The sequence below is a fragment of the Lutra lutra genome, chromosome 12 (assembly GCF_902655055.1).
Source record: "Lutra lutra chromosome 12, mLutLut1.2, whole genome shotgun sequence".
Classification (NCBI taxonomy): domain Eukaryota; kingdom Metazoa; phylum Chordata; class Mammalia; order Carnivora; family Mustelidae; genus Lutra; species Lutra lutra.
In genome coordinates, this window is record NC_062289.1 from 44,986,197 (window position 1) to 45,001,281 (window position 15,085).

Below are 15,085 nucleotides of genomic sequence, written 5' to 3' on the forward strand. Positions count from 1 at the left end.
TAGAACACCAAATGACACCCTTAGGACCAAACTGAGAGCGACTAAGTTAAATTGGTTAATTCATTCAACAGGCACTCATCAATTGCCTACCAGTCAAATACAGCTCAGGGACACCACCTCCTTTCTTTAGAAGTCCACCTGCAAGGAAAGAGGTTCATTCTAGTGGTGAATAAGGACCTTCATTGCATGGAGGACAGATATTGTCTGAGCTCAATATTAATAACAAACCAGCAGACATATACATTAAAAATAAAACTCTTATATGAGAAGAATCAGGCTCTGTTTCAAAGAGAGTGGAACTGGACAAGCAACTCCTATCACAGTATTTCCTCAATGAACCAAATTCCCTGCCCTCCCTTCCTGCCCCCACCTTTTCCCCTCCCATAAGTTATCTCTAAGCCCTGTCGGTAAGAATGAGACCTACTCAAAGTGCAGAAACTGGGTAAGAGCGCAGTTTGAAAAATATATACATTCTAATGTAGCACTGGGGTAGGGTTAGCCACTTACTACTTTTAAAACGTTTTTCTTTAGTTCATAAAAACTGCCTAAACCACTGCCCGGTCAAGGGTTTTGTCCATTTTATTTGCTCTAGTTCCGTCAAATTTTTGCTAGCACAATTTTTGTACTTAAAATTTACATCTTTTAAAGTTAAAGATTTAATCTTTTAAATTCTCAGTGCACCGTTCGTTTCCTTTAATTGATAAAAGAAAATTCATCCAAATCTTGGTCTTTGCAAAGCCCTTTGCAAACTTCCAACTTCAGCTTGTTCACCGTTGAAATGCGTGGCCTGAGAGATCTCAGAGGACTGGAATATTGGGAATGGTCACTCTGCTCTTTTTTAAGGAAGCCCTCGCCTTACACAGACCTTCTACGGAACCCACCCCTGGCACACACTCCTGTACTGTGCCTACTAACCTACCATCATCTGAGTGTGTGTGTGTGTGTGTGTGTGTGTGTGTGTGTAGTGTATCTGTGAAGCAAAATAAATTCTAAGGCTTTGGAGTCAGTGTTTGCCATAACCCACTAACCTCTCGATCTGTCCTTCGGTGTGTCTAGAACAACCCTGGGAAAGGAATCTGGGACGGGGCGGAGGTGAAGAGGGGAAGGGGAATCGGGAAAAGGCGACGATAATTACTTCTTAAACCAGGACTGGGTGGCACTCGAGCCTCCGCAGCGCCGGGGCCGGGAGACAGGGCAGAAGGGCCGGCGGGGGACAAGCCAGAAAGTCGGGGGACGGGAGGACGGCGGCGGCGGAGCAGCGGGCGGCGGGGCGGGCGGCGCGCGGCTGGGGAGATAAAAGCGGGAGGCGGAGCCGCCGGGGCGGGCGGGGGCGCGGCGGCCGCGGCGGGAACCGAGCGCGAGCGGGAGCGGGCTCGAGCCGAAGCGGCGCCGCAGCCAGCCGGGCGGACGGGCGAGGGCGAGCGCCGGGCTCCGCGCTGCCCCTGCTCCCGGCGCGCCGCGCCCGCCCTTGCGCCCCCGACGGCCCGCGGCGGGGAGGAGTCCACCGAGTTTGCCCCGGAGCGCGGGGAAGTTTCCCGCGAAGCTCCGCTCCCGGAAACGGGGGACCAGCCGGCGGCCGCTCGCGAGGTGAGCGCACCGGCGTGGGGCCGGGGTGGGGTGGGAGGTGGGGGCCGGGGCTGCGGGGAGCACGGAGCAGCCGCGGTCTAGGGGTCTGCAGGGGCGGGGGAGTGCGTCCTCACCTTTTCAGGTACTTCGCCTCTGTCGAATGGGGGAGGCATCTTTCTTTTCCTTTTGATCCCGTCTTTCCCTCTGTTCTCTCCCCCTCCCCATATGTGAACCCACTTCCGTTCACTTTATTGGACCGGCTCGGAGGGGCGGCGTGTCCGGGAGGTAGAGGGGACCGGACACGGGAGGGGCGCGGGAGGGGGACGCGCGGCGGAACTTCACTACCTGCGCTGGGTTCCCGGGCCCGGCGGGGCGCCGGGGACTCCGGGATTCCGGTGCGAGTCCGCACTTGGCGCAAGCGGGGGTTGGAAGGAGGGCACCCCAGGGCACAGTATTGAGTTTCCGATGCCGGTTGATCCGGTCCTCCGGCATGTTTGGCAGAAAGAGGAGCATCTCTGCAGCGGTACCTCTCTCCCGTCGGCCTCCAACTCCGGGACCTTGCGGAAGCTTCGGCGAGGGCTGAGGACAAGGTGGGAGGGAAGTTACCGGCCTTGGAGCCGGGGCGGACCAGGCGCCAGCAGAGGGGTTGGGAGGCGTGATGCGGGGAGGAAGACTGGAGTGGGTTGGGGAGAGTAGGGGCGGCGTGATTGTTTGGTTGCTGCTGCGGTTACTTTCGCACGGTTACCCGCTCCCCCTTCTGCCCCGTTTGAACATCCTATCAGCATATTTGTTAGAGGGCTACAAGGTGTTCTCTTTGATGCCTGTCAGGAGTTATTTCCAACTAAGTTCGCAGGTGCGAAGCCTGAGCCGCTGCTCCTCGTCGCTCCGCTCCCCGCGGTCCACCCCCAACTTCCCTCCCACAGGCAAACTGTTCCTGAATCGTTCCCAGGGTTTTGAAAGGGATGGCAAGTAAATAATATAGTTCGTGTTTGTGTGACTTTCCTCCCATTGTGTTATCAGAACCAAATCAAAACACTGGGGATGTTTAATAAGACTCCCCTGCAGCAGTTTTTATAGTAATTAAGAGTGTTATTTACAGTGTTTATTTTTCAGCGCTTTAACTCCAAACACTGTATCAGTCTCTCTATATACAGCTCTATCTGTACTGTCACTGTGTCACTGGGTTTAAAGGACACTGGCCTCTTTTGCACTCAACGTATACACGCCAAAATAGAGTGTGACAATATTCAATATTTATCCGTCTTCTTGATTCAGTGGTCTGGCACCTGCCGATTCCAGTACACAATCATAACACCATATGCCTATCTACCAAATTGAGGATAAGGAGAATGTTATTGTTTTTCATGTGCAGGACTACCCTGGACTACCAGATTTTATTATTGCTTAAGGGGTTTTTAACAGCTTCAGTCAAAGTGAATGAAATATACAGAACAAAATTACAGTTCTACCCAGTGCATTCAAAAGGAATACAATTCCTGGACACTCATAGTTGACTAGTTATCAAGGAAAAATTAAAATCTCTCTCATCACACAGAAAACATTTTGATTGAATATGGTCAGTAAGAAATAGCACACACGGAATATTCTGAGAAAGCAAGAAGAATTTTCCTTGTGCCTCATTTGCGTTTTATCTCCTTTATTACAGTAGCATCCTCTAGAAAATGAGCACCTTGCAGATAGATGTTGGTACGTACTGACTAAATACCATATTTTTTAATACAGAGGCTTGGTGACAGTCCAAAACCATACATGTTTTAAATCATTACCAACCATCTGTTCTCTCCCTCTCACTTAAAAGCACAGTCTTTTATTTTCACAGGTATCAAAACATACATCCTCATTTCCTACGTTTCCATGAATTTTATCCCCAAACTGCAGTGATATCTGAGGTTGACCCGAGTTTGGCAACTGTTGTGTTTGGCTTGTTACATGCTAAGCTCCTCTCCTTTTATTTTCAGTGAAAGAAGAAATCAAGAAAGTTTTAAAGCCTTTGGCCAAGGCTGGTGTACATACTGCAATGAAATCTGATTGCTCTTTTTTTTTTTTTCCCCTTCACCTTTTTGTTACCGAACAGAAGCTGAGAATTAGTACAGCTTCAGGCTCCTCCTGATGACATTCTTTCTTTTTCTTCCTGGTCACAAGGGTAGCATTTGGTGCTCTGAAGCAGTGCATTAAACAGCCTCGTGACTCCAGAAAATTAGCGTGGTTCCGGAAGGATATAGCCTCCTCCCAGGAAGAATTTACAAAATGGGAAGCTAACTTAATATTCCAAACCCCAGATGAAGTAGATTGAAGACATACCCTTTGTTTCCCACAGATGTTGGCTGTTGATGTTGCATAGGATATGAGTTACATGTCTAGCTATATTCTTTATATTTGTGTTTGGGACCTTGGATGAGTTTGTATGTAATCAGTGGATAGATTCACAGCCTTCATTTTGTTTATGTCACCATTAGAGCAATATTTGGGGTTTTGAGGTCCCCCTCCTTCCCCAATCCCAGAAAACTTTCACATTTAGGGATATTTGCTGTAGCTACAACTGGAATGTTAGGACAGTTTTCTCACTCAAAATTAAGTTGCATAATAAATATATTGTTCCTTCAGTGCAACCAGAACACTGGGAAATCCTTTGTACCCCAGTCTAGGTATAATGTTCCAAAACACTTCCATGTTTTTAAGGAAAAAGATATTGGCAATCTTGCCCACACTTTGCAAATAATTTGTATGTACTGGCAGAATATCAGGAACCGAAGAAAGGTGAGGTTTCTGCCTTCTGACCTGGTTCACTGTTCTGTACTGCTTTTGCTTTGAAAGGCTAACATCCTCCCTACTTACTACCAGGATAGGGCTGAAGGGAATGAGCCCAAACTATACACAATTTTGAAAGTTAAGTTGCCTTGGAAAAAAAGGCCTAATTTAAACCTTTGGAAATACATAAAGACGTGTTAGAACTTATTTTTCTGTATACTAAAAATGAATTATTGAGGGGAAACAGTTTCACTATGTATAGTAAGCCACTCTGAATTATTCATGTTAATGAGAAGAATAGAGGCAAAGATAATCCAAAATCATGGTTATTTAAAAAGTCATTTGTTTTTGTCCCTGGAATGTATTACATGTTTGGTTTAAAAAAGATTTTCATTGGTGGGACGCCTGGGTGGCTCAGTTGGTTAAGCAGCTGCCTTCGGCTCAGGTCATGATCCCAGCGTCCTGGGATCGAGTCCCACATCGGGCTCCTTGCTCGGCGGGGAGCCTGCTTCTCCCTCTGCCTCTGCCTGTCACTCTGTCTGCCTGTGCTCACTCTCGCTTCTCTCTCTATGACAAATAAATAAATAAAATCTTTAAAAAATAAAAAAAATAAAAAAAAAAAAAAAAAAAAAAAAAAAAAAAAAAAAGATTTTCATTGTTATTGTGGGCAAGTTGCCCTTCTAATTATTTTGTTTTGTTTAGGTTAATTTTTAAATGAGCTTATATACCTCAGACACCAAAACCGATTTATAGGAAGGTGATACAGATGGGCAGCCTGCCCAGAAAGGAGCTGGGTGATGGAAATAAGCAAAGCTGGTATGGGAACTTTGCAGTGGAATATATGTCATTCACAGAAACATAATCAAGACTCGACTGTATACCTAGTTAATGAATTCATTTTAAGAACTAGACATGTTCCTGGAAAAAATAAAAGTCCTACAAGCAAAATTTGAGAAATTCAATCCCACTTCACATGTAAGAGAGGTGATGAATATGGTTTTTTTTTTTTTTTAAATGATAGTGGACTACTCCTGAACACCAAACAGGAATATTCTGATTGATAAATCTTACACTAAGAATCTGTAAGCATGAGATTTTTCTAAAGCATACATATGTGTATGTGTTAAGGTGATAATCCTCAGCCTTCCACAGGTACTTTCTAAAGAAGAAACAGCAAGACGCCACCAAATAAGGGGTTTGGTCCATTTGATCTCTGTCCCTATGCTCCAAATCGAAGTACATTTCATTGAAGAGAAGCTGTCACGTGTGTATTGTTACCGTGGACCTGGTTAGAGAAAATAGTTGAAGTTCAGCAAGACTGGCAGTTTAACAGATTTCTGTTGTGTTTTTCAAAAGCTCTAGGGCAAAATTGGTTGTGGGTGAAATAGTTATTTGAACAAGAAGTTGATTCGCACCATAGCGCTGGTCGTTCAACACCTTGTTTCTAGTCACCATTCAGTTGTCTATAGATCTTGTTGAATTGTTAGTTCTGTGGACTACTGGGAAACCTGCGGGAAGGTTAGAGCTGCTAAAAATATATGATTGGGAATATAAGATCACTTGTATTTCAAGAATTCAAAGCAAAGAGGTGCCTGGGTGGCTCAGTTGGTTAAGCAACTGCCTTCAGCTCAGGCCACGATCCTGGACTCCCAGGATGGAGTCCCATATCGGGCTCCCTGCTATGCAGGGAGTCTGCTTCTCCCGCTGACCTCTTTCCTCCCCGCCTGCTGACCTCTCTCCTCCCATGCTCTCTCGCACTCTCTCTCTCTCAAATAAATAAAACCTTTTAAAAAAAGAATTCAAAGCAAAAAGTAAAACTATAACTTTTTCAGCAGTGAGCAGAATGGTGATGAAGTAGACATTCTCTTCAGAGGGGTTACTATGTCCTCATAATAAATGTGCTCCGTACTGCAAATGGAGGGGTACTTCTTTCTTGAAGAAACTTTTTTAAAAAATTTTTATAGGGCATGGCATTTTTTTTTTAAAGATTTGGGCCTTAGACTATTTTAAAAGAAATATCGTGGTTGGAAGTATGCTTGAGACCTACAGGATATATTTTATACACATTTGTTAAAGAAATCAGTTTCTTCTGATCAGTGCCTAAGTCTTAGAATCAAAATTATGCATCTTGTTGTAGAGATGGAAAGGACCTTTAAAGTAATTTATTCCAATGCCCTCATTTTACCATTAAGGAAATGGGGACCCACAGTGATCACTGTGAACAGCTAAAGGTCACACTGGTAGTTAGTGGCAGAGCAGAAATGAGAGAAACCTGATCTCCTGACTCATTCAGCTCCCGGTGTGGTAAGTTGGGTGCTTCGGCAAGGGAGTTAACTCTTTCTGGCCATCACGGCATCAACTCCACATGCTAGCCACCAAACGGAATGGTACAGAGGTAGATGCAGAAGGCTTGTGATTTTTCTGTCTTCTGTCATCCACTGGGTGGTCCCCATGGACCAAACAGTGATTCTCAACCCTCTTAGTCTCTCTCTCTTTTTTTTTTAACAGCAAATATTTTGTGTTTCCCCCTTCATATCCTAAAATGCAATTCATCAATAATTTAGTTACCGATTATATCTGTAATGAAAAGGAGCAGTAAAATAAAAGTTAATTTGTAGTTAACAACTGTACTAATGTCTGGGGACGATGTCACTGGAGCACATATTAAAAAAGCAGAAGCTTGCATGAATAGATAATGAATAAAGGTGGATTTAAGACAAATAAAAAGATCAGAAGACATTCTATACAAGAAGTACAGGAAAATGAAAGAACAGGATAGACTAAAAGTATTTTAGGATAATTACAAGCCAGACTTATTTGTATGTGATAAAGAAGAATATAATGGGAATCGTTCCAGGGAAAATATGCCAAGTCAAATTATAGATTGTCAGAGTGGAGAAAACGTGGAAGTGTGATATTTTGCAAATGAGAGAGTAAATACTATTAATATACTTCCACCAAAATTCCAAACCTATTTTATGGAACATTTTCATTCTGTTACTAGTGTGAACTCTATTTCAAGGGATTCTGCAGGTTACCCACCATATCATCAATAATAGCAGATAAAATACTTCTAAAATGAAAATTACTGATTTGGTGCTGATATTGCCTCTACTATCATAGTCTATCAATTCTAGAGTTAGGAGACAGACTGCATGGAATGATTAAATTATGCACCGCGACAACCTTAATTGTCAGTCTTGGGGCTTTCAGTGGAAATTCTTACAAAATGCTTAATTGCAATTATCTACCAGATTCCATAGATTGATATCTACTGTAAGTTTAGTTCATTGGGACACTGCATGTTGTAGGGGGTATTTGGGGAAATTCTTCATTAAACAGGGCTGCTCCTCCACACTAAAAACCAACCACACACCCCAGTCTCAATAAGCAATAACCAGAGTGTAGCCAATCCCTCCCAAAATATTCTCTAAGGGCGGTGTGACCTTGAGGGGACCCTAGGACTAGATAAATAAGATTGTTATTTTTTTAAAGTAGGACTGTCCTGCTTGTCCATCAGTCTCCTGCCTTCAGCGGACTAGGATTACAGACTCTCTGACCGTCAGACTCAACCTCATATTCTGTCTTTTTCTGTCACTGGGCCCTTTATAAAAGTTTACTTCTTCTGGTCCTCATTTCTCCTAGAAATCCCTCATTACTGGGTGACTGTGAGTGTTGACAAACTAATATGCAAGCTGGCTAGTATCTTAGTTCTCCCAGGCCTTAACCTTGTTTAGATGCATGTCTCTAAAAGGCACTGAAGCCTTTCATAGAGACAGAGACGATACACACACTCACACATATGTATGTGTGTATATGCGTGTGTGTGTATATGCATGTGTTACATGTATGCACATCCATGTACACACGTAATTTCAGGCACTGAAAAAGCAGGAAAGAAGGTATTATTTGAGATGGTATTTTTGAGTCCCCTTGAGACATGTTTATGCAAACAAAGAACTGCACTGGTTCAATATTAGCCATTGTACTGTAAAATAGTGCTGTGAGGTATGCTCACAGAAGAGGCCAAGAGGTGTTACCCATCCAATAAACTGTTGTATTAGATTTTTTTGATATTGCTTAAAATAAATGCATCCTGTGCTAATATATAGGAGTTGGGCTGGGAGGGAAGTTATAGACAACTGTGGTGTCTGTCTTAGTGGTCTGGGTACTGTTGACACACTAGAAGCTTTCCAACATCTCCTCTCTTTGCAAAATAGGGAGTATTTGCAGAGAGATTAGAGGGTTTGAAGACCACCTGTACATGCAACTTAAAGGAGAACGTGGGACCCTAGCAACAAGGAGGGGATTGAGAGGGAAACTCAAAGATTTTCACTTCTTATATTTGGACTAGCAGACCATCACGTAAGAGCAGCCCTTGAAAATTAAGAGTTATGTGAGATATCATTTCAGTATTAGCGATGGCAAGTATCTTAAACTTACCAAATTGTAAGTAAAAATTGTTTTTTTCTTAGATTATTTTCCACTCCAGGTCCATTTTAGATGTCTTTTATAACATTGTATATCTTAGTCTTTTTAAAGAAGGAGACTTTTTCATGTAAACTCTTTAACAGTTAAGAGTCACGTGTGTTTGTGTGTGTGTGTGTGTGTGTGTGTGTGTGTGTGTGTGACTGTGTATGGCAGTGTGAGAATAACCAGTTATTTTGACATAACCACAAGGTTCTCTACGTAGGAGGGCATGGTTTACCCAATCATGAGAGATAGCTTTTCCTACAAAGGGGATGCAGCTGTTGTACAGAGCACAATTTGATCTATGATTGTTTTGGTATGTATTGTTCATTCTTACTGGAAGCTTCCTGGGCAATTGAATGACCTGATGCTCAACCTCAGATTGACCTCTAACTTTATTTGGTCTTCTTTTGTTACAATTTCTAATAAGAGTGTAGTGGTGCAGTGGGAATTGAGAGAAGATGAAATTGAGGGTGGTGGATTGTGGAGGTGATAAGGAGTTTCTTCATTTGAGAGCACAAAGATCTGTGTAGGCAGTGAAATTTTATTGGAAATCTGCCTTTTCTTGTTTTGCTTTTTACTCTTGTATGGAAAAAGGCAAAGATTGTGAAAGCAAAGCCCTCCTCCCTCTTTGTGCTGTTAACTCCACCATACAACAGAAACCCCCCCCCCCTTTTTTGCCAAATAAACAGATATGACTTCTTCCATTTACTAGCCTCGTTGTGTCCCTTTTTGCTTCAATGCTACCCTAAACTGAAATCTAACACACTAAAGAATGTAGTTAAGAAAATGAAAAATATACCCAGTCTGTGTAGTGAAAGAAATTTCAGAAGGCTCTAGAAATATGTGAAAATGGGAAAACCAAAAAAAACAATTTCTTCCATTCAAATAATGAATGTAATATTTGCTTTTCCATTAGTTTCAGAAGCAAGAAGCTCAAGGCTCACTTAGTTTTGTAGTCATTTTTACTGTTTTCTTTTTTATCACAGAGGGAGTTAGAGCTGTGACTTATTGTTACAGCTTACTTGAAGCAAGTATAGTCTGTGAAGATTTACAAAAAATGATGGCATTGATTACTTTAAAAAAAGAAGTCCCCAAATTGAAAGGCAGGCATGATTTTTTTTAGAAACATATCTCTAAATAAATTTGATTTTCCCACAGCCTTCTTTGAACGGATTAGAATGAGAGTAATTTATTCCCCCCACCAAAATCAGTTTTCCCAATGTATTAAAAAATGCTTATGTATGAGTGACATTATTGGACTAAAAGCAGTGACCATTAACATTATTTGACTTTCTAATATTTGCACTCTAATTTTCAATTAGGAACTTTTACCATTAGAGAATGAGACTCCATTACTGTGACAGGGTTGGCAATCAGCTGGATACACTGGGATGGTCTTACTGGTTATTTGTGGCCAGAACCCAAGTTGTACTGATTGTTAAATATTTGGAGTATTAATCCTGTATTTACATTATTACTTTTGTGACTTGCTAAAAAAAAATCTAGCAAAGTCAGATTTTCAGATTTTGCAGTTCAGGGAATTATAACAGCGTTTTGGATGGAAATGGATTTGCAAATTCCTGAGCTTCCAAGGAGGAGAGATTGTTTATCTAGTACCTTGGAACTTCGGTTCACCTTGAATTTTCCCAACATATCTATACTGAATACTATCCAACTAGAATTCTTTGAAATTATTGGCATGTATTTTATGCAGAGCACATATATAAAAACATATTTACAGCTCAAGAAGTCCCTCTAAGTTCCCCACTTATAGAACTAGCTAAGTGCTGGGCATGTATTCTTCTCGTCCTAAATATCAAATGAAACATGTCAGAGTCAAACTTGCAATCCCTGCCCATCTCATCCCAACCTCCAGTACTCCCCAGCTCTACATCTGGATTTTTTCCTTGACATTTCATCTCCTCCACTCCATATCAGAACCTTCATCGAGTCGTTGATTGGGCGAAGTGTGTTATAAATCAGACACCTGAAACTAATGTAATGCTGTATGTCAATTACTCTTCAATAATACATTTTTTAAAGTATATTACAAATCTGTCTTCAGCCATCACTCAAGTCTAAGCTTTTACACTTTGCTATGTAGAAAACCTCAGGGGCTCCATCACTGGTCTCCTGGTGTCAGATATAGTTTTCCTTTTATTCCATGTACCAGGGCAAATGTAATTATTATCATCAAATCTGAAAGAACTGGTCTCTTTTTTTAAATTTTATTTATTTATTTGATAGAGATCACAAGTAGGCAGAGAGGCAGGCAGAGAGAGAGAGGAAGGAAATCAGGCTCCCTGCTGAGCAGAGAGCCCGATGCGATGTGGGGCTCGATCCCAGGACCTGGGATCATGACCGGAGCCGAAGGCAGAGGCTTTAACCCACTGAGCCACTCAGGCGCCCGGAAAGAACTGGTCTCTTGATACTGCTAGCAAATATTATCATTGCTTTAACTACACACACCACTTCCATGGGTTACCATTGCTTGGTAGAGCCCAAAGCTGTACATCTGATTTTCTGAAACTCAGCAATGTTAGTCTCCTCCTGTCTCATCTCTTGGATGTTCCCACTCTTACCCTCCTGCTTCAGCTGGCTGGCTTTCTTCTAGTAGTTCTGACTCACCATGCTCCTGCCATCCCCACACCCATGAATACACATACCCAAACATTGCCTATTTACTTCCTAGTTAGCTCCTCCAATACTAACCCAAATCCCATTTCCTCAGACGAGCCATTTCTTCCCCATAGACTGAGCCAGATATCCTTGTAATGTATATAGACATATATTTGTTTGTGTAAATGTATCCATATCTATGCATCTATATCCCTCATCCCAGATAGTTACAAATTCACATTTATTTGGATAATTATTTAATCAACCACTAAGGAAGAGATCTCTCTAGTTTTGATGGCTTTTGTTTTTCTAGAAAAATATTGCAGTGCCTGCTCATAGTGGGAGTGTAATAAGTATTTACTAAATAAATGTTGACTCATGATCACTATCTTTAACCCCGCATGTGTACAAAACATCCATCACACCCACTCTCATATTCTAGTGAAAACATATAAATAAAACCTTGCAAGCTTTGAAACCCCACTTTTCTTTCTTTGTCATCTCCCCAAGTATCACACTCCTCTTTCTTCAGTTTCTGTCCCTATCAGGGACTCATTCAGAGGTGACATGCTCAGTGATACATCTGCTTAGAAAGTACAGCTGGTCTATTGAATTTCTTACCCTCCCCCCACCAAAAAGCTCAAGTGTTCCTTTATATTATATTCTCTGACATGTGAAATCTCTTGATAATTACAGGAATTTTAAAAGGCTTCACTTTATGAGAGTTTTATGGTGTGCCGTTTGTGCATATTTTGGCATTAGACAGTGATCTAAGATTGTATCATGTTGGAAGAAAGAAAAAATCATTTTGAGGTTACCTGACCATATGGTCCTGTGTGTAGATACATGAGATGAAGGAGAACAAAAATTAAAATAAGAATAAATATATGAAAATGAGAGAGCAAGATAAAAGCTGAGGTTGTAAGTTAAAAGTTCGTATTTTTAAGCATTGCACAGAGGCTTCAAAAACTATGGCTAACGTAGTTAAGGAAGAGACCTTCCATACTTACTTGGTACTTACTGCGTTTAGATGCTGTTTTAATATTTGTGCTTAAATTCCAGTTGCTGTATTAAAATTGAGTTGAGTTAGTCTCCTTTTTATTTAAAGCCTTCTTGCTTTGACTAGTTAAGGGGAGAATCTGTTAAGCCTCGAGCCCTTTGTGCCAGAAAATAAGGAATTGCTCAAAACTGATGGAGACACATTAGAAGGACGTTAAGAGCCAGTTTTAAAGGACTCATGCTTCAAGGCCCAATTTGGGATCATTTGAACATAAAAAGTAATAATGTATGTAATGGATTAAAGCACACTGAATATGAAAAGAATCATGAATGTATAGTGTGTGTGTAGTGTGCAGATGGTGGTGGGTAGAAGAAAAAGCTCTGTTCTGCTGGAAAATACAATACATTTAAAAAATGATGGAATTACAAAGTCACCTTTTTGCAACACTGTTACAAGAGTAATCAAAGGATAATCCAGCCCTGGGTGAATGGTTTTTGGGGACAGGATATCTATGCTATCTCTAAATGGCATTTCACAGATTGCTTATTAACTACGAAGTGGGGAAGATACATTTCCAGGGAGAAATCTGGCAGACACCAGCTTAACCAAGTAATCACACTTGACATCACCACGAGAGTGACAAATTGACGTCATGTACCTCTTGACATGATACACACATGAAATAGGATACGTAATCCCCTTTGAAGTTACAATGCCAAAAATGTTTCACCTACATCTAATTAAAAGGCACCAATCTGACAACTCCAAATTGGTAGGCATTCTTTAATATAACTAACCTGGACACTTCAAAAATGTCAGGGTCTCACACCCACACACATGCACGCACACACCACAGGCTAAAAGATTGTTCAGGATCAAAGGAGACTGGGAGACATGACAAGGAACTGCAAGACATCCTTCTTGATTAGATTGTGAATGGCGGGAAGCTATAAACGCTAATTCTGGGACAGTTGGAGGAATGTGAATTTGGGCTGTAGATCATGGAATAATATAACATCCATGGTACATTTCCTAGGTGTGATAATCATATTGGAGCTGTGTAGGAGAATGTCTTTTCGGGGGAAAGGATATACTTGAAATTATCTACAGGTGAAATCTCATGATCTCTACAGCTTCCTTTAAAGTGCTTGAGCAAAATTACTGTTTTAAAAGTGCTGGAAAGGGAGAGGACCAAATGTGGCCAATGTTAACAATTGTTTAATTTGGGTAAAGAGTGGAGAGCAGACATGATATGACTGCTCCTTTTTCTTCAGGTTAGATCTTTCTCAAAATAAAAATTGGGTAAAATATGCTGTGATTTTTAAGCCAACCATGCAGCCGATGAGATCATCATGATTATTGTATGGAAGTGAGCTAACATGTTTGAAAGTTGCTCAGGCCATTAGTTAAGTGTCCTCTCCAACATATCTAAACATCTTCATTCAGCATTCCACAATACTCTATAAGTTATATTTAAACATCTAAGGAGAGAAATCCTTAAAAGATAACTTGCAGGCAGTGTAGGAGACAAGGTACCCTATGGTGTTTGCCTGTAAGACCAACTACTGATGGTTTTCACTACAGGGTGCATGACGTAACAGACACCACAGTGTGCTGTGTGGAATGGATCCCAGCACAATTTGGGATACAGTGTGATCCTCAGCTGTGCGTTGCCTGGAAGGTGGGCAAGCACCGTTAGTTAGTGCTTAGGTATTAGAAGTAGGTCCCTAACGTGCAGTACCCTACATATACAACTATCAAAAAATAAAGCTCTCTGTTTAATCGGTAAAGTGAGGGTTAATTCTATGTGAAGCACAAAGTAAAAGAGGTTCAATTAAAAATACTTACAAAATCTGTAATAGGTTATCTCTTCAGAAAAAAAATGGTTTCGAAATAACCATTTAAAATATTTCTCCCACCATTAAAGTGTGTGATATAATATTTGTACTCAGGTCCCTGTAAAAATACTCTGCATGGTCCTAAGATAACATTTAGGGCTGTATAGGAGATGTACCTTTCACATAACCAGACCGAGGGGTGTGGTGCTTTTTAAAATGTAATAATAATTAAAAAAAAAAAAAAACAAGAAAAACCTTCTAGACCTTCTTGTGTCTTTTTTTTTTAATATTTTATTTATTTATTTGACAGACAGAGATCACAAGTAGGCAGAGAGGCAGGCAGAGAGAGAGAGAGGAGGAAGCAGGCTCCCCGCCAAGCAGAGAGCCCGATGTGGGGCTCCATCCCAGGACCCTGGGATCATGACCTGAGCTGAAGGCAGAAGCTTTAACCCACTGAGCCACCCAGGCGCCCCAACCTTCTTGTGTCTTAAGATACAATAAACCAGGGGCGCCTGGGTGGCTCAGAAGGTTAAGCATCTGCCTTTGGCTTAGATCATGATTCCGGGATCCTGGGATCGGGTCCCACACTGGGCTCCTTGCTCAGTAGGAAGACTGCTTCTCCCTCTGCATCTCTCTCTCTCTCTGTCATGAATAAATAAATAAAATCTTTTAAAAAAATACAATAAACCAAAGATACAAATATTAAGAGTTGTTCCCCCTTATATTTCATAAGACAGTTTATGAGTCATTATAAATTACAACAGGAAAAGATTAGAGTTTCTGAAAAATCTGAAAGAACTGGTCTCTTGATACTGCTAGC

The 15,085-nt window shown here is 41.4% G+C and overlaps 1 protein-coding gene across 2 annotated transcripts in view; it reads left to right on the forward strand.

The window, feature by feature from the left end:
* Positions 1-1,475: 1,475 nt before the first annotated feature.
* CHST9 (carbohydrate sulfotransferase 9) overlaps positions 1,476-15,085 on the forward strand; it is a 232,060-nt gene continuing 218,450 nt past the window's right edge. For both annotated transcript variants that reach the window (XM_047697612.1, XM_047697613.1), the window contains exon 1: positions 1,476-1,587. The gene's annotated coding sequence lies outside the window, so the exon portion shown is untranslated. The remainder of the gene's footprint in view (positions 1,588-15,085) is intronic.